The sequence below is a fragment of the Mustela erminea genome, chromosome 5 (genome assembly GCF_009829155.1).
Source record: "Mustela erminea isolate mMusErm1 chromosome 5, mMusErm1.Pri, whole genome shotgun sequence".
Classification (NCBI taxonomy): domain Eukaryota; kingdom Metazoa; phylum Chordata; class Mammalia; order Carnivora; family Mustelidae; genus Mustela; species Mustela erminea.
Window position 1 is genome coordinate 90,535,946 of NC_045618.1, and position 20,166 is coordinate 90,556,111.

A 20,166-nucleotide genomic window follows, 5' to 3' on the forward strand; every position below is an offset into this window, starting at 1 on the left:
AATGAAGAGAACTGGGCATCATGGTTGCAAATCTTAATCTGCCACCTGTTTAGCTTGTCATCTGGGGCAAGTTTATTCAACTTGCTTCCCCATCTGTAAAATTTTATCTTTTTATCTGGTAAAATTTAAGCTGACCTTCTAAAAGGAGTATTTTGGAAAGTTTTGTTTGGTTTTTTTTTCTGAGTATAATGTACATACATTGTTATATTAGTTTCAGGTATACAATATAGTGATTCAGCAATTCAGTACATCTCTCAGTCAGTGTTCATTATAAGTGTAGTCTCAATCACCTTTTTCTGTTTCACCCATCCCCCACTCACCTCCCCTCTGGCAGCCACCAATTTATTCTCTGTATTTGATTCTGGTTTTTGTTTTCTTTTCTTTTCTTTTCTTTTTTTTTTTCCTTTGTTTGTTTGGTTTCTTTCTTTCTTTATTTTTTTCTTTAAAAAAATTTTTTTTCATTTGTTTGGTTTTTTAACATAAGTGAAAGTATATGGTATTTGTTTTTCTCTGAGTGACTTATTTCATAAGTGAAATTAGGTCTATCCATGTTGTTGCAAATGGCAAGATTTCTTTTTTTTTATGGTGAGTAATATCCATATATATATATATATATTTTTTTTTTTAATATCACATCTTTACCCATTCATCTACCAGTGTACACTTGGGTTGCTTCTGTATCTCAGTTATTGTAAATAATGCTACAGTAAACAGAGGGGTTACATATATATTTTCCAATTATTCTTTTCTTTTTCTTTGGATAAATACCAACTTGTGGAATTACTGAATCATTTGGCCATTTTATTAATTTTTTGTGGAATCTCTGTACTATTTTCCACAGCAGCTGTACTAATTTCCCACCAACAGTGTATGAGGCTCTTTTTCCTCCACATCCTCGCCAACACTTTTTATTTCCTGTGTTTTTGATTTAGCCATTCTGACTGATGTAAAGTAATATCTTATTGTTGTTTTGGTTCACATGATGATGATTAATCATGTTTAACATCTTTTCATGTGTCTTTTGGTAATGTATCTTCTTTGAAATAATGTCTATTCAATTTCTCTGCCCATTTTTAAATTAGATTATTTGGTTGGCTTAGTGTCGATTTGTACAAGTTCCTTATATATTTTGGATATTAACCCCATATCAGATATATCATTTGCAAATAATCTTCTCCCATTCAGTAGGTTTCCTTTTTGTTTTGTTGATGGTTTCCCTCACTGTGCGAAAGATTTTTATTTTGGTATAGTTCCAACAGTTTAATTTTGCTTTTGTTTTCCTTGCCAGAAGAGGCATCTAAAAAAATGTTTCTATGTCAAAAAAATAACTGCCAATATTTTCTTCTAGGAACTGTATGATTTCAGATCTCAAATTTGGTATTTAATCCATTTTGAGTTTATTTTTTTGTTTGGTATAAGAGAGTAGTTCCAATTTCATTCTTTAGACTTCCTCACACTATTTGTTGAAGATACTGTCTTTCTCCCTCTATATAATTTTTTCCTCCTTTGTTGTAGATTAATTGATTATGATCATATGGGTTTATTCCTCAACTCTCTATTCTGTTCCATTGCTTTGTGTATCTGTTTTCTGTGTTAGTGTTAAACTGCTTTGATCACTATTGCTTTGTAATATAACTTAAAGTCTGGGATTGTCATGCTTCCAGTTTTGTTTTTCTTTTTCAACATTGCATTGGCTATTTGGGGTCTTTTATCATTCCATACAAATTTTAGGATTGTTCCAATTCTGTGAAAAATGTTGTTGGCATTTTGATGGGCATTGTATTGAGTCTGTAGATTGCTTTGGATAATATTGCCATTTTAACAATATTGGTTCTTCCAGTCCATGAGTATGGAATGTGTTTTCATCTGTTTGTGTCATCTTTAACTTCTTTTCATCAATGCTTTGCAGTTTTCAGAGTGCAGACCTTCCACTTCCATGGTTAAGTTTACTCCTAGATGTTTTATTCTTTTTGGTGCAATTGTAAATGGGATTGTTTTCTTAATTTTTCTTTCTGCTACTTCATTATTCATGTATAAAAATGCAACTGAAAAGATAGATCTTAATTAAGCATTTGATATTTTAATATTTGGTCTCCTATTTATTCATTAAATCAAGGAAGTTTTAAAAACTCAAGGAAGTTATGTAATATTTATGATAATATTTTTTCTCAGTAATCATATATCAATCTATTTTGATATTTTTCCACAATAAATACTATTATTTAAGAAATGATACCAGAGGGGCACCTGGATGGCTCAGTGGGGTAAGCCTCTGCCTTCGGCTCAGGTCATGATCTCGGGGTCCTGGGATTGAGCCCCACATCGAGCTCCACATCAGGCTCTCTGTGTGGCAGGGAGCCTGCTTCTCCCTCTCTCTCTCTCTGCCTTCCTTTCTGCCTATCTGTGATCTCTCTCTATCAAATAAATAAATAAAATCTTTAAAAAAAAAAGAAAAAAGAAATGATAGCAGAAATTTATCTATTGTCATGTTTAATTAAAACATATATGACCAATCTTAATTAAAATTTATGTAAAATGAATTAAGTGTGTATGAAGCCAACATTTTGTAAAGCAGATATAGATATATATATAGAGAGAGAGAAAATGGAGGCCTAAGAATTACTTTTAAATAATTGCTTCTCGGCCTTTTGGCTAAGATCAAGTGTACTTTTAAATAATTGGTCATACAACCTATATCCTTATTACTAAATTCTAAATAAATCTTGTTACTGAAGCAGATAATATAATTCATGCATTAGATGTCAGCATTAGTACATAGATTGAGGACATCGGAAGCACATGTGAATCTGTAAGAGAGCACAATTTTTATATTGCTAATTACTTGATATTTTGCCTTTTAAGATAAAACCTTGTTTTCATCCACACAAAAGCATTTCAGAAGATTAATTAGGACTTCATTAATAAATAGTTAAGTATTTTATCTCTACATTGCCTGAAAGCAATTGTAAATTACATCTTACCCATGTTCCTAATTTGATGTCCAGCAAACAGACTTGCCTGTGGAAATTTTGTAAATCAAGCTCATGATATATTAGCCATACTCTGCTGGCCTTCCAAGTCCTCTTAGTTGTTGATAATGCAAATCAAGCTAAGTGAGTGATAACCTGTCAAGAGACACTGCTTTGGAAAGCCATACTCACATTAATACTAGCCATTCAGAATTGTTATAAGGAACAGTTCCCTCCATAATTAAGAAGACAAATGTGGCAAAGAATATGCTGCTTCATCGAGTTTTGCATGTGAATCATCCCCAAAGTGAACTTTTAAAAAGATACCCAGGATTTCTGTGAGGAACAAATAAAAATAAAACATCATGGTATGTTAACATAGCTAAATCAGCAAATAAACATCAGATATGAAAAATTAATTTGATATTTAATTAAGCATACTATAAAGCTTATAAGCTAAACTCCACTTGGACATAATGAAGTGCACATGATTTTATTAGGACAAAATGCAAGTCTATTATCTGACTCTGTTACATTGAATTTGAGACCCGCTGTTCTTTTGAAGATTAGTTTCTCTCTGAGATAACCCAGAGGTGGGATCAACTCACCGACAGCCTGTCTTAGTTTTCATTGAACCTCTAGTATGTAGACTAGATCCTCATACATACAAAGCATTCAATAAAAATTGTATTTTAGTAAAATAACTATAGTAAAATAATTAGATCTTAAAAGCAAATTTATTTAAGCCTTTATCATTTAATCTAAGTCACTCATTTCTGTTCAGACCAACTAGTTACATCCTGGAGAGGTCCTTTAAGTAAAGAAAGGGAACATGAAGCAGGGCTCTGCCGCTGGAAGAACTGATGATGGAAAGAGAAGACAGAATGTGTGGTAGTTTGGTCTGTAAAAGACTGAACAGACTTCAAAATAGGCAACATAGGGAAATAACACATGCCACTCTTTGGCTGAAGCCACTGACTGCCCAGACTAAATGCAGATCCTACTTTGGAGCCTTTTGAGTGTAGAAAATGAGTCTCCAACTAAGCATTGTCTCCTACTACTTGCATCCTGAGTATATTGTATAAGACAGGCTCTGAATAAAATTTTGTTTCATTAACTCAACAGTAGAAGGAAGTTCAAAGAAGGGTAGAAATCCTTAACAACTAGGTAATGGAAAATTTTTCACATCGGAACATACATAATTTTCCAGAATAATTACTTTTTTATAGAGGTCATAGTTCATACTAACACCTTATAACTCAAATGGAAATCATATTTAAGTTTATACTTTCGCCATACATTAAAGTTAATTACCAGTTTATGTTGTTCTGTGTTACTGTTCTAGAATCATTTCACATCTGTCTCTTGGCAGGTGTATTCACAAAAGTAGATCAAGAAACAAATTATAAGCTGATCAATATTTTATTCTTTTCTTTAAGGCCTTTTATTTTACCATGTGGGGTTTCAGTACATTAAGCTGATGCTTTATAATGTGAAATGATTTTGAAGATATGCAAATAAGAGACTATTAAAAAACAAATGACGTGTTTTTGGCAAAGCATTTGATTGTTTAAATTATCTTTCTGTAACTGAAAATATTCAACATTCGTGCATTGAAAGAGTTTGCATTAAACAATAGCTACACAGTTGAGATGTAGACTCTAGCTTCTCGAAGTGGAAAAAGAAGTTGTGTTCTGTAGAGGGCAGATTTCAAAGGACAAAGCTAAACACTCATATTATCAAAAGTGTAAATAGATAATGTTGTATATACTTGGCTGCTTACATACGTAGGGGTGTTTGAGACAGAAAATGAATGTCCCGGGTGGAAGTAAATCAATCTTAAGGGAATTAGAATGTTAAGTGGCATAATGATGGGCACACAATGCTCTCTCCACAGCTGTTCTTCCACTCACAAAACAAAAAGCAGAACAAGACAGAAGGGAAAGACTGACAAATTGATTGGTTCTGCTGTTTCCTTAGTATTATGTGCCATGTCACTTTTTGAGGTTCTTAGATAAGATCCAATTGCTCCTTAGGCCTTCTTAATTACCTTTCAGATTTCCTTTGTTATAGGATTTGTTACCATGAATCTAAGAGACCTTGTCTTGGCACTTTGACAGGAAGGATTGGACTGTTTAACCAGAACTAATGAATATCTTCCATTTCCTTCGTGAAAAAGGTAATATATGTTATGCTGTTTCCTGAATCACATATGTAAGTGACAGCAAGAAACACCCTTGGAATCATAATAATAAAATCGCCTTTGTTAACTCCAAAGCATAACAATAGAAATGCATAGCACTATAATCTGAATCTCTTCTATTTCTTTGTTCTCAGGCAAAATACACTGAGAAAGTACTTATGAATTCTGTACAATTTTCATTTTATAATGAAATAAGAGGTTTATTCATTTTTTTCAGTTTTAATCACAACTGACCAAGTGATTCAGACTTTACATTAGACCATGGTTATCACATAGCACACAACATGCTAATAAAGAGAATGTTGATAGTTAGTAACCAAAAATGATTACTGATACTCTCTCGCTACTAATGACACATATCAGAGTATGAGGTGTTTGTACATTATTTTTATTTATTGTTTTCTCTTTCTGGTTGTGTGATTTATCACTGCCATGTTTATGGTTCTTTTCTGTGCAATAAATATGCCTCAAACCATTACTGGAAAACATTCTAATGGTACTACAACAAAGCTGATTGAAATTTCCATCTTTTGACCATTGTCATAAGATTCATAAGTGTAATAGATTACTTGAGATATCAATAGATGCTAAAATTAATATCATTTATTGATCTATTACTCTATAACTTATTGCTATAATGAAATCCATTATATTTAAATAAGCTCTTCTGAAATTTTCAGTAATATTCTGCATTCTGTGAAAATATATCTCTTTACTTGAATGTAATTCTCTACCAGATTTCAAGATTAGTATAATTTTATCAAAGTTCCTCTTTGTAAGACAAAAATTTTAGCTTGCTTTATTTAATGTGGAAACACACCTCCCATACTTTCTGATTTGCATTAAAATAAGCTAGGGTTTTAGATGCAGAGTATTACTCTTCAATTCATAGATTTTATACAATATGTCCTTTTTGCATAACTGTTTTAAATTATTCCAACCAATTATTTTGTATTCCACATTTCTTATTCTTATATTCTTATCTTTGTTTTTTTTTTGAGTTAGGTAAGTAGAGAATGTTTTCTTCTGAATTTATGCATGCTTTAAAACATCTTGCCTTTAGCTTTTCCTTATGTAAATATTAAAATTATTTCATCCTGCATTTTAGAAGAAGGAACACAGCACATTACAATGGTTCTGCTATAAATCCTGAGGTCCCAGCTATAATTCCTGTGTCAATCACTTCATACAGTCTAGCCTGAGATAATAATTGTAATTCCCCTGAGCCTCAATTCCCTCACTTTTTAAAGAGAGATAACACTAGTTCTTACCAATAGGGACTTTGCTGTGGATAAACTGTGTCCGACACATAGTGAACCCACAATAAATTCTTATCATTGCTAACTCCATTATTTGACACCATGCTGACTTCTGGCATTTATTGCTGAAGAGAAAACAGAAATCCAAGGCAAGCCTGAATGTCGTTACATAATGGGTAATATTTTCCCCCACTTGGATGTATGCAACTTTAATTTGTAGTTTTAAAAGACAGTTATGTTTTATGTCTGGGATCTTGTTTCATTGATTTTATCTTGAATATTTGAAATTGTTTTGAATTTGTGGAATTTCTCAGATTATTTTTCAACTGAGAAAATAGCTTCACCTGCTGTTTTGTAAATGTCTGAGAGGTAAACGACACTTGCTTCCATTCTCTCTTGCTTATTAATTTATTCTTCTCTCAGAGCTACAGTTACAGCCAGAAGTAAGGTATATATGGAAGAGTCTATCCAATTCCCTGTGATAAATGCAGTTATGCTTTCTTGCGGTAATATTCCTCATCCAAATTTCTCTGACATAGGATAGAATCGAAAGGTCTGGATCATATTCTGTTACTCAAGTGGTTTTTAATTTTAGGATTCAGTTGGAACCCTAGCCCAACCCTGCTCCCACTTTCTGTCCATCTATTTCCAGGAAAGTGTTGCCTGTGACACCATGTATTTAAAAAAAAAAGAAAAGAAAAGAAAAGAAAAAAAAGGGAGGGAGATTCCTCAGAAAACAGTAACCCACACAGAAGAGGAAGAACTCTGGTTTCTCACTGATACAATACTTGCATTTATGAACCAGATGCTGAAAAAATGATCCCAGAGTCACACCCTTTTTAAAATTGCAGTAAGACTACACCATGAGATAGAACCTCTTAACAGGTTTTTGGCTTTTTTTTTTTTTTTTTAAACTGGAAACAACAAACTTTTATAGGAAACTAAAAAAGACCAGAGTGAGAATTAGGAAAAATAAAAAAAACACATACAACTGTATCTTCAAGCATTTTAATGGAGTATTATGACCCATCAAATTAATGTATCCACATTTTCTAATAAAAAGGAACTAATAATAGGGGCAGCATGAAATACTCTAATGCAGTGCTGCTCAACAAAACTTTCTGTGATGATGGAAATGTTCCTTTATCTCTGTTGTTGAATCCAGAATCTTCTAGCCACATGAATATTCACAATGTGGCTAATGCAATTGAGGAATTGAATTTTTAATATAGCTTAAACAGTCACCTGTGGCTAGTGATTACCAATTGAACAGCACAGTTCTAATGTCTCATGGGTCAAAATCAGTGGTTTCTTCAGGGTATTTCTCTAATCACAGATGATAGGTGTAGAGGGTCATAGGTAGAAAGAGAGGAAAAGTCTTAACAGTTCTGCTTAACAAACAAGTTCTGAAACTCTCCACAGCTTTCAGAAGCAAGAGATGAGGAAAAGACTGCGGGAGACCTGAGTATGCCCTTGAACTCCTGGCTAATGCCAGTGGAAGTAGAAAGCCTAGGATTTGGCTCACTCAGATGGGAAGAGGCCTATGGTGCCACTCAGAATCTGAGCCTTCAGCCATCTGTGCGTGGAAATCATTGCTGAGGGACTGGCAGGGAGGTAGGGGTGCTCATATCCAGACAGGATTTCCAGAGCTAGATGAGGATTTAGAGAAGGAGGCCCTTTCTGACCACCTGCAGGCTGGACTGCCCCTATCTGGGGATTAAGGTCTTGTTCTTGCTCTTGAACAGTTTGCTGGGATCCAGATTGTTCATGAAGGAGTTGTTCTCTTCTGCAAATAGGTCTGTGTTGTAGGTGATGGGTTTATACATGTTGAACCACTGCCTGGCCTGTGGGCTAATGCCATAGCAGGTGAAGGCGTACTGCCACTACAGCAGGCCCAGCTGCCTGATGAGCAGATGATTGTAAGCGGTGAAGGTGCCTGTGAGAAAATGCCAGGATAATGCTCTGCCCAGGAACAGATCTCAGTGTCCTGTGCTAACACTGGTTTCCCTCTTTTGTAGACAAGGCAAACCTCCCCCTGCCCATGCTCACACATCACGCTGCAAGAACCAAAGTGAGACTTCTCTGGCTGGTTCTCCCAGGCTTCAAGTGCATCGTCTTCCAGGTCTGCCAGAGTTGGTGCCTTAGGAAGTGAACACATGGAAGACTGGTTGAGTTGACTCAGTGCTGAGATGCTGTCAATGGCCATGCTGCCATGGATGCCCCATCATCCAGCTTCACACTCCGTGTCATGGGGAAGCCATCATTGGTCATCAGGTAAAAATTCTTCACATCCTCAGGTAGCACACAGTTATCTTGTTGTGCCCATGAAGAAATCATACAATGTTCAGCAGGGGGTTCTCTATGATAGCCACCTCTACCACACCTGGGGAAGATTCTAATATGTGGGTGATCCCCAGGGTCAGCTTCTTCAGGTGCAGCTTGCTGCAGCCTGGGAGGTGGGGTGGTGTCTCCTCCGTGGTTCGCGTGGCAGGTGCAGCGGTGGGGATTAGAAGGGGAGGGCAGCAGAGCTAGATGCTGCTCCAGAGGCTCAGTCATTAAGCTCACGGCATGCCGAGAGTTGTCTCTTAACAAGTTTTTAAGTATAAAATACAGTATTGTTATCAGGCACAGCGTTGTACATCAGATCTCTAGAATTTATTTATCTTGTATATTTGAAATTTAGTACATATTAGTAATTCCCTGTTTCTTCCCCACGCCAGACCCCTAGAAACTACTGTTGTATTTTCCCTTTCTATAAGTTTATCTCACATACCTCACATAAGTAGATTCATGCAGTATCTGTCCCTTAGTGACTGACTTATTTTGCTTAGCATAATGTCCTCCAACTTCATCTATGCAGTCACAAATGACAGGATTTCTTTCTTTTTTATTCTTCAGTAATATTCCATTGTATGTCTATATGGCTTTTTTTAAATCCATTCATCCATTGATGGACATTTAAGTTTTTTCTATATCCTGGCTGTTGTGAATAACATTGCAGTGCATATTGAAATGTTAATATCTCTTTGAAATCTGACTTGAGTTCTTTTGAATAAATACCCAGAGGGGGGATTGCTGGATCCTACTGCCAACTATTTATTTTATAATTTTCAAAATTTGTAGCTATCATTACACCCCTATTCTCTTTGTACTTCTGTATTTAAACATTAAAAATATGTTTACTGTCATTGTAGTGTGGTTTGAAGAAGCAGCAGATCTTTTTTTGTTCTGTCCACTCTCTCAATCAAAAAGTAGTTGTTTTCAGTGCAAATTCCAGGATTCCTTCTTAATTACCAAAATAGATGCTTGAATTGTCTGCATTTAGCCATGCTTAGAAATATATTAGCCACCTGATATATACATAAATTTGCTTTTAAAGTGGTGTCATCATTAGGATTGCAATGTCACCAAGTCCAGCAGAAACAAATTTTATAAGCTGTGAATGTGAATTTTTGGACTTGGAAGCTGAGACATGCATTTTGTATTTATTACTGTCATTTAAAGAAATAGTCTCATAAAATAGGAAAGATAAAAATATAAATCTCCTTAGGAGTTATTGTTAATTCATTGATCTGATTGACAGTTTTAGCAGAGGGCTATGTAAGTTTGGGCATGAGAAGATTATTCTTGGATTCATTATATAAAGTTCATGCCAAGTTTAATCTGTAATCCAGTCCATAAAATGATTTATAAGACAAATATTTGAAAGTTTTCTGGGACTGGATAAGATCTGAAAGACTATTTTTCCTGTGTTCTGATGGGTCATTTTATAACTCTTCTCTGCTTCACAAGTTCCAACTTTTTGACTTATTAAAGCATGTGTATTTTTAAATAAATCTTAAAAATATAACACAATGTACAACATTCCAGTTGGGACTCCTTCTCTGAGTTCTAAAAATAATTTAAGTTTAAAATAACCTGATTTTATATAAAATCTTAGTCCCTTGATTTCTTACCACTAAGACTCATTCTCTCCTCTTCAAATACAATTTGAACTTAGGCATAAAGTATTTATTCCAAAGTGATATAACACACAGAAGTTTTTATTTTCCATCCTGGGACATCTTTAGTGAATAATGATGGTTGAGGAAAGCTAAACATCCATTAACAGTGCCCATCAGTTTTATGAAATTGTTGTCAGGACCATTTCTATTACTCTAAAATCAGCTTAGATACAGTTTTCTAAAAACATATTTTATTTATTTATTTGTTAGAGAGAGAGCGAACACAAGCAGAGTTGTGTCAGGCAGAGAGAGAAGTAGACTCCCTGCTGAGCAGGGAGCCCGATGCAGGACTCAATCCCAGGACCCTGGGATTATGGCCTGAGTGGAGGGCAGACACTTAACCAACTGAGCCACCCAGCTGCCCCTCATCTTGAATACTGCTATGAGAAATTGTCATTTCCTTTAGGAAACTCTCTGGAAAACTGTTTATATTCCAAAGTCCTTTTTAAATTTTTTCTTTCTTTAAGAGAAAGAGAATGAGCATGGGGGGGAGGGGAGAAGGGAGAGGCAGAGGAGGAGGGAGGTAGAGAATCCTAAGCAGGCTCCGTGCTAAGAGTGGAGCCCAACCTGAGGCTCCATCTCATGACCCTGAGGTCATGACCTTAGTCAAAAATCAAGAGTTGGTTGCTTAACCTATTGAGCCATCAAGGGACCACTACTACAAAATCCTTTAGCTTTTAGTCTTCAGGATGGCATTTGGCTTCTATAACACAGACTTTTTACATGTAGTAATGTGTGTGTGTGTGTGTGTGTGTGTGTGTGTGTGTGTGTGTAAAACAGGGATCCCTGATGTGTTTGTTTCTCATTTCGACAGTTAACTTTATTGCACTCTGACAATTGGGTCTGTGTTACCATCTGTCACTCAGGGAATGTGTCTGTCAATTAACACTTCTACAACACTATCTGTCAACCCACAAAAGTTACCAGGAAAATAACGTGAAAGCTACTGTCAAGAGGAAATTGAACTAGGTATCGAGTTCTTTGAAAGTACATTTATTTCACAGCATCTGCGTGTCAAGTAGTGATGAATGCCCTTTCTAACTAGGTGAGAAAGTGAAATCTGTCTCTTTAAAGAAACTTCTATAAAGTAGGATATGCTCTTTCATCAATGGCAATTGATCTATAACATGTTTTCAAATTTATTCATTTATTTATATATAATTTCAAAGTATATTCAAAACACCTCATTGTAATTTTTTAAACCCTATATTTAGGAAATATCTAGTACTTTATTTAGGAAATGACTTAATGAAAACTTCTGATATTTTACTCATCCTACCATAATATAACTCATAAAATCTTCAGGTTAAACTATTAAGGGTGAATATCCTTTCCAAAAAGAACGTTTCCTTGTATAATGACCCGATGTTTTTCCAAAGTTCACTTTAGAAGATTATCCATACTCTATAAAATCCTACTTATGAAGGATAGATTTCTAAAACAAACACAACACACTGGACTCACAATTGTGAAGGTCTAAGGGAAAAAGATTTCTCAGTTACCTATTCTGCTTGTTCAAATGCATCCTGTAATTATATACTTTAGAACCTGAAAATAAAATTTCATTAGTCCAAGAGTCTCATCAAGAAGCTTTGTTATTTGGGGCTCCTCGGTGGCTCAGTGGGTTAAAGCTTCTGCGTTCGGCTCAGGTGATGATCCCAGGGTCCTGGGATCCAGCCCTGCATCGGTCTCTTTGCTCAGTGGGGAGCCTGCTTCCTCCTCTTTCTCTGCCTGCCTCTCTGCCTACCTTTGATCTCTGTCTGTCAAATAAATAAATAAAATCTTTAAAAAAAAAAAAAAAGAAGAAGCTTTGTTATTTATATTTCCAACACTCAACAGAGTGAATGAATTGATATACAACTGTGCATATGTGTGTATGTGTATGTGGTGTGTGCACACATTAACACACACATATATCTTCACAGTTTCATGCTAAAAGGACTATTGTTCCCTTAAAGTAATTTAATCTGCTTTTATAATTTTCTATTTTTTCCAACCTACTATACTGCAGAGGAGTACACATATATGTGTATGCATAGACACATACATAAGTTCAGACACAAACTTCTATGCGTGCGTTTGTATGTGACTCTGCGTATATGTACCTAAACACATGCATGTATTCATCTGAAGGAGAATAGGTTAGAAAAAAATAGAAAATTACGAAAATAGATTAAATTACTTTAAAAGGACAACAGAGCCCATTTAGCATGAGAACTGTATATACACTTGTTAATATGCATGGGTTTTGGAATCCAACTATGGCTCAGACCCACCACAATGGCAGTGCAATAGAAAACTTTTTTTTTATATCTCTCAGCTTTAGGTCCCTAATCTATAAAATGAGAATAGGAATATTTTCATGAGTATTCAATAAAGTAATAAATTGAATGTGCCTAGCTATAAAAGGGTACATGGTAAGAACTCAGTAAATGTAAATGTTAGCTAAAAATTGGTAAAATTGTTTCACACATCTAATGTACCTCTGAAGGCATAATTACACTGTCAATAAACACAAAATTCATATTAATAACATTGAGTCATTTGAGTCATACGTATCCTTAGATTATAAGAGAAGAAAAGGTATTCCATTCTCCTCTTGTTAGATAATGAAATTAAACCCCTAATATCCTTGATGAAGAAAAATGTAATTATTTCCAATTTCCTATGTTAATTGAATTACAGAAAAGCATGATGAATTCTTGAGAATGCTTCACTTCATATTTAATATTTCTGGTGTTGTTGTCTAGCTTCTGAGTTATTTCCATTATTGACATCAACCCTTCAAATCACTAGGATGGTGTGTTTTAGCATATCTCCTAGAAAACTAACTGAATGCTACAAATTGATCATCATCATTACATACCTGCAAAAATAGTGCTTATAACCATGAAAGGCCATACTTAAGCTTGTGTTCAAGTGGTGTCTTTGAGGAATATGAAATTTTTGATAAGCCTCAACTTGAAGCCTTCCAAAATCTGACATCATTGCCACCAACTCAAATGTTTTTCTCATGAAAACCTACTGAGATCACTAAAGCTTTTAGCCAGTTATATTAATGTCCTTTGCTGAGAATATTTCCTTCAAACATTAGGAAGTAGATTGTATTTCTCTGAGGTTTATATTTTAGAGGGCTCATTTATATCTAACTTTCAGCCTTATTCTCTGTGGGATTTCTTTACATGTCTGATCTATTTTTATTATCAAGGGAAATATTTATGCTTTTCAATGCAAGGTTAAATACAGAAATATTTCAGTAAAACACAAAAGAAGAATTGTTGCCTTCTTTGTCAGCTCGAGATTCTCCCCAATATTGTAAAACACAGCAAATTGAACTCATAAGGCTTCTCTGTGGTTTCTCCAGTATACCACATTTCCACACTTTGTTTTTGCTCATAAGTAAAGGAATTTTATTTATTTGTTTGTTTTTAGAGAGACGGGACGTGCCGGCACATGCAGCGTGGGTGGGAGGTGGGATGAGGGACAGAGCAATAGAGAGAATCTTCATCAGACTCTCTGCCCAGTGTGGAGCCCCACTCAGGGCTTGATCTCACAACCCCAAGATCATGACCTGAGCTGAAATCAAGATATTTAACTACTGACCCATCCAGATGCCCCAGTTAGTGCAACAACATACCTGGGTTTGATGTCAAATGAAAAGTTTCTCAGTACCCATTATGACATTTAGGAGAATGGTGCTCAATAATTGTTGTCTTCATCATACAGAATTGTAGTTTATACATAAGAACTATTTAGCTGCTACAGCTTTTAGGGGGCTCCCCCCTTTTTTTTACTCTTAATCTTTCTCTCTCTGTGTCAATATTTCTCACTCTCTGTCCTCTTTCCTTCTGGTGTAAGTGAAAAATGCAAACCTGAATAGCCAAGAGTAGATGAAGTGAAACATAATAAGAACAAGAGAATGTTGGAGGGACTTCAGCAAGACGGCAAATTAGGTAGTTCTTGACTTCAGTTCCTGTCACAGTAAAAGCAACTTGCAAATATCTAGAGACAAGACAACTTTGTGAAGATGTTAGAGACAGGGGATGAAGCTGATGAATCCCCTCAGGCCACTACAATGGAGAGCCCCTACATTAAAGGGGGAAAGGGAGTTGTTTCACTTTGACTTCGTGGTCCCTCTCCCAACTGGTGGAGTGCTGCACTGAGGGGTTGCCCAGGCCTCTTGTTTCTCCAGTGGGAACATGAGAACCTAAAGTGGACACTCAAATTCCCCCACATTCAGGGATACTTTTTTGGAACACTTACTTAGGTATTGCCTCATGGAATTCACCTGGGGAATCAGATAGAGACTGAGAAGGGTGGAGGGCTCACAGCAAAGAGCATCTGGATCTTTGCAGACGGCATTCCTCTTGGTGATGAAAACTGAGTAGAGATCCCAGCCAGTGGTTCTGCCCATCTGCAGAGCAAAACTGGGGCCCCATCTGGCCTGGGAGCTCTGTTGGCAGTTCTGCCCAGTTTGGGTCCTCAGCCACTGAGCCATCAGGACTAATCAGATGATTGTTTTGGCCCTGTCAGGACAGGGAGCCAAGGCAACTCTTCCACCCATCTGTTGAGCATAGCATCTGCTCCCACCTAACTTGGAACCCTGGATAATAATGCCAGGCAACCTTGGAGCCCAATCTGGTAGTTGAGCTCAGCCTGCAGTCCCACTCATTTACTGAACACAACCTGGAGCCTTGCCAGGCAGAAAGCCAGTGACCCTGACTGATCTTGGAGCACAGCTTCTAACCCTGCCCAAATGTGGGGTATAGCTGATGGCCCCACCGAAGCAGGGTGCCAGGCCAGCTGCCTTACCCAAAAGGGGACCACAGCTAGCCGCCTGCCCAATAGCAAAGAATCACCTATAGCCATGCCCCACTTTGGGGCACAGCCTGTTGGCCCACTGATCATAGCAGGGCCCAAGGCTCTGTGTAATTGCAACACCTTATAACCTAGAAGAAATGGATAAATTCCTAGAAATATGCAACCTGATTAGACTAAGTCATGAAGAAATAGAAATGTGAACAGACCATTAGCCTGCAAGGAGATTGCATGAATAATCAAAAATCTCCCAACACAGAAAAGCCCGGGACCAGAAAGTTTCACTGGTGAATTCTACTAAACATTTAAAAAACAATTCATGCCAATCCTTCTAAAATTAATCCAAAAAATTAAAGAGAAGAGGGGTGCCTGGGTGGTTCAGTGGGTTAAAGCCTCTGCTTTCGGTTCGGGTCATGATCTCAGGGTCCTGGGATCAAGCCCCGCATCGGGCTCTCTGCTCCGCAAGCAGCCTGTTTCCTCCTATCTCTCTGCCAGCGTCTCTGCCTACTTGTGATCTCTGTCTGTCCAATAAATAAATAAAATCTTTAAAAAAAATAAAGAGAAGAGAACACTTTCAAATGTAATTTATGAGGCCAGACTAACCCTGTACCAAAGCCAGATAAAGACACTACAAGAAAAGAAAATTATAAGCTTATATCCCTGATGAATATGATGCAAAAATTCTCAAAATTCTAGCAAACCAGATCCAAAAGCACATTAAAAGGATCCTACACCATGATCATATGGATGCAAAGATGAGTCTACATATACAAACAAATCAATACATGTGACACATTAACCTTAATACAATGAAAAATAAAAATCATGTAGTGATCTCAATAGATGCAGAAAAAGCATTTGACAAAATTCAATCCTTTCATAATAAAAAACCATCAACAAATTAGGCATGGACATGATGTACCTTGACATAATAAAAACTGTAAACGAAAAGCTCACAGCTAACATCATATTTAACAGTGAAAGTTGAGACCTTTTTTTTCTAAGATCAGGAACAAGAAAAGGGTACACACCCGTGCTACTCCTATTCAATGTAATACTGGCAATTTTAGTCAGAGAAATTAGGAAAGATAAAGAAAGCATACAAATCAGAAAGGAAGAAGTAAAATTTTTTTGTTTGCATTTGTATACACTAACAATGAACTATCTGAAAAAGAAAGAAAACAATCCCAAGGCCTTACTATTTTTTATAGTGAGCCACCAAACAAGCCAGTCAATGTATACTGGAAACAAGCTGTCACATGATATTCATGTTGTATTCACCTTGACTGACTTATTTAACTATATAAACACTTACAGAAACTAGTCAGTGTCAGGGTATAGAACAGACTTGCAGTCTGGCACATTCATCAAAAATGTGCAGGAGTTTTCAGGGCCCCTGCTGGGCTGCTTCACTTAACAATTTGTTTTTGTTTGTCTGGTTGTATTTTTCTTTTAATCTCAGATGCACAGACTCGAGGAAAGCATATGGTCACTTTAGATCCAGTATTTTAGCTGAACTGTCTATACTATAGCCATAGGCTTTGGTTGATTATATTGGATTCTCTACTTAAGTAATAATTTCATTTTCAAATAATGAAAGTTCTTCTCGTCTAAACACTGAACAATAATTTTTATTAAATTCACCATAATCATTAGATATTTATGATGATAACAGGCATGATTGTCCTATTCCTGTTATTGAGAAAACTCTTCATAGATCTCTCTCATTTCTGTACATCATAGGAAATGAGACACTAAGTTCCTTTGCTCTGTACTCTAATTTCAAGCATGTCTATACAGCAAATAGCCCTAGAAGATAGAGACAGTGTCTTCAGCTGAAACAAAGAGCGGTCATTCTTATTGTCCAGTGTAGTATAACAATGTCTCAATGTGGAGCAAAATGTAGACATGCTTACTACCCATTATAATGGGTCCTAATTTCCTAAGCTCAGGGTTCTTCTGAATGTCAACCAGTCACATGTACATGTATCCATTGGTCTTGGGGCAAGTTGAACACACACACAAATAAGGAGATTCTCATGTTACTTACTGTACTGTGAAAAAAATAAAGACCTTTCTCTTAGTTTATAAATTATGTGCTCTATGAGCAGTCATGAAATAGTGGCAGGTTAAATTGTAAGCTCTTCCCCAGAGCAAAATCTCAAACCATTCATACTTACTGACAATTTTGCCATTCAGAATGGGATTCTTTAAGAGTTGTGACTTTATGGAAGAGGAAGGACAAGATTCCTGTGTGTAGATTCAGTGATATAAAAAGATTCCCAGACATCCAGTAGTGTATGCTCTAACCCAAGGCTGGTATTGGTGGTGGGGGTAACAAGGGTTCCTCGTTGTACTACCTAATAATAAATATTTAAAGGCTGACCAACCAGAAAAGAATTGACTCGAGCTGCTCTGATAGTTCTGTGGTTGCTGCTTACTCTCGTTTAAGCAGACAAAGGAAAAGCTATTGTTATAACAACAGGACAACACATTTTTTAAAAATATTTTATTTATTTATTTGAGATAGAGAGAGGGAACAAACGAGCAGTGAGGAGGGGCAGAGGCAGAGGGAAAGGGAGAAGCAGACTTTCCGCTGAGGAGGGAGCCCTACACCGGGCTTGATCCCAGGACTGTGGGATCATGACCTGAGCCAAAGGCAGACGCTTACCCCACTGAGCCACCCAGGCGCCCTAGGACAACACATTTTCCATCCCCATTGGAGAAGCAATTTGCCTGTGTATGTGGAACCAATGAGAAAAATATCTCTCAACACCCCTGGATGTCTTCCCCCAACTCAATCCCATTGCCATTGCCCAGTAATTTTATCAGGCAGATGAAAGCCACCTGGATGATGGTGTGCCATGCTGGAGGCACTGTCAGCCTGTGACCCTGAATTGATGTAAGTCACTCAGGAAGGACAAAAACTGTAAACAATATATTTTTTTTTTTCAGGGGACCATGTGTACCTCAGGAACTGTACCTCTTGCATGAGGGCCAAGTGTTAATTTTTAATATGCCACCCTGGCAAAAACACAATGACTTCTACCATGAAAGTATCACAGAAGACATTCAAGTGTACAAGGACATTCCACTAAAGACCATGTAGTCCTCAGTTGTCACCAGAAATATCTCCAAAATGAAGAGAAGCTTGTTTGCTCAGGGGAGCTTACCAGAACAGTGGAGAATTAGCCGCAAAGAAGAATGAAATCTTGCCGTTTGCAATAACTTGGATGGATCTAGATTGTACAATGCTTAGGTGAAATAAGTCAGTCAGAGAAGCCAAATATCATCTGATTTCCAATCGTGTGTGGGCTTTAAAAAAGAAATAAAATAAAGGACAAAAGGTAACAACAAAAAACAGATTCTTAACAACAGAGAACAAAATGATGGCCACCAGAGGGGAGGTAAATGAGGGATGGGTGAAATAGGTGAGGGAAGTTAAGAGTGCACTTATAATGAAGAGCACTGCGTAACATATAGAATTGCTGAATCACTGCGTGATATACCTGAAACTAATATAACACAGTATTTAATTATATTAGAATTAAAATTAAAAAATAATAGAAAGTATAAACTAATAGATATATAGGTAGAGAGATCATTTTTTTTAAGACTCATTATCCCTACAATGGGGAGGTCTAGTGAAAAAAGCTGAAATGATCAATGAAACCACTTCAGTTATAGTCAGCATTTAGGGCAGTTTCTGCTTTACTGACCGAGGTTGCTTTGGATGATAAAATTGTCCTAGACTTCCAACTTTTGAGAAAGGTACTGTTTGTGTAATAGTTAATACAATCAACAGATTGGGCCAAGTGGAAAAACCAGTTTTTTTTTTTTTTAAGATTTTATTTATTTGTTAGAGAGAGGGAGAGAGAGCGAGCACAGGCAGACAGAATGGCAGGCAGAGGCAGAGGGAGAAGCAGGCTCCCTGCTGAGCAAGGAGCCCAATGTGGGACTCGATCCCAGGACGCTGGGATCATGACCTGAGCCGAAGGCAGCTGCTTAACCAACTGAGCCACCCAGGCGTCCTGAAAAACCAGTTTTAAAAGGTAAGGGAGTGCTGGAAATAAAAAAAAAAAAAAAAAAAAAAAAGGTAAGGGAGAATACCCCGATGGTTTTCTTCAGCTACTTTGGGTCCAGAACCTGGGGATATGTTTGAGTTCAATACTGCCCGTTAGTATGTTCTTACTGCTTGGAGTCCTGTTAATAGTAGCCTTAATTAATTGCTATATGAAACAAATTGAATAGATTTGATACCAGTCTCTGTTAGATTAATCAGAGTAGCCGCCAAGGTAGAATACTTATGGGAAAATTAACCTGAGGCCAAGATGGTTTATGACTGAAGGGTCATATTGGGTACTATTATTGGAAGGCAATTCTTTATGGATCACTCAAGTGTCTTCATGTATTATGAAAAGAGTCATGACTTCATGTATTATGAAAGGAATCATGACTGCCTTTGATCAGGACTATTGTTAAAGGATGTTTATAATGTAAATAGCCTTGGAAGATAGAAGGGGTGATTCTTCAGGTAGGAAAGAGTAACTGCCTACATTGAATCTTGGACTGTAGAGATTGTGTTTTTTTCTCCAAAGTAAAGGGCAGGCATTCTTATCATCAAGTGTAATAAAGTGTAATACTGTCTCATGCTGAAGCAAAGGACAAGCATGTTTACTAAGTATTATAAAAGACGGGTTCCTAAGTTCAGGGTTCTCTCCTTAACCATAGCCCACTGCATGGAAAAGACTCCATCTGGGGCCATTTAGTTGCTTCTGTGGAACTTAGAAATAAAGGGGACTGACCCAATGCAGAGTCAGTTGGGACTGACTCTGATGCTCAGAGTGCTTGCTGTACTGTGACTAATACAGTCCTTTGTCTTGGATCTAAGAGTGCCATTTCTCCCATCAACT

General features: G+C 36.7%; 1 pseudogene; it reads right to left on the reverse strand.

Annotated features, from left to right (window-relative positions):
* Positions 1-8,137: 8,137 nt before the first annotated feature.
* LOC116590004 lies at positions 8,138-8,813 on the reverse strand (annotated as a pseudogene).
* Positions 8,814-20,166: the final 11,353 nt, after the last annotated feature.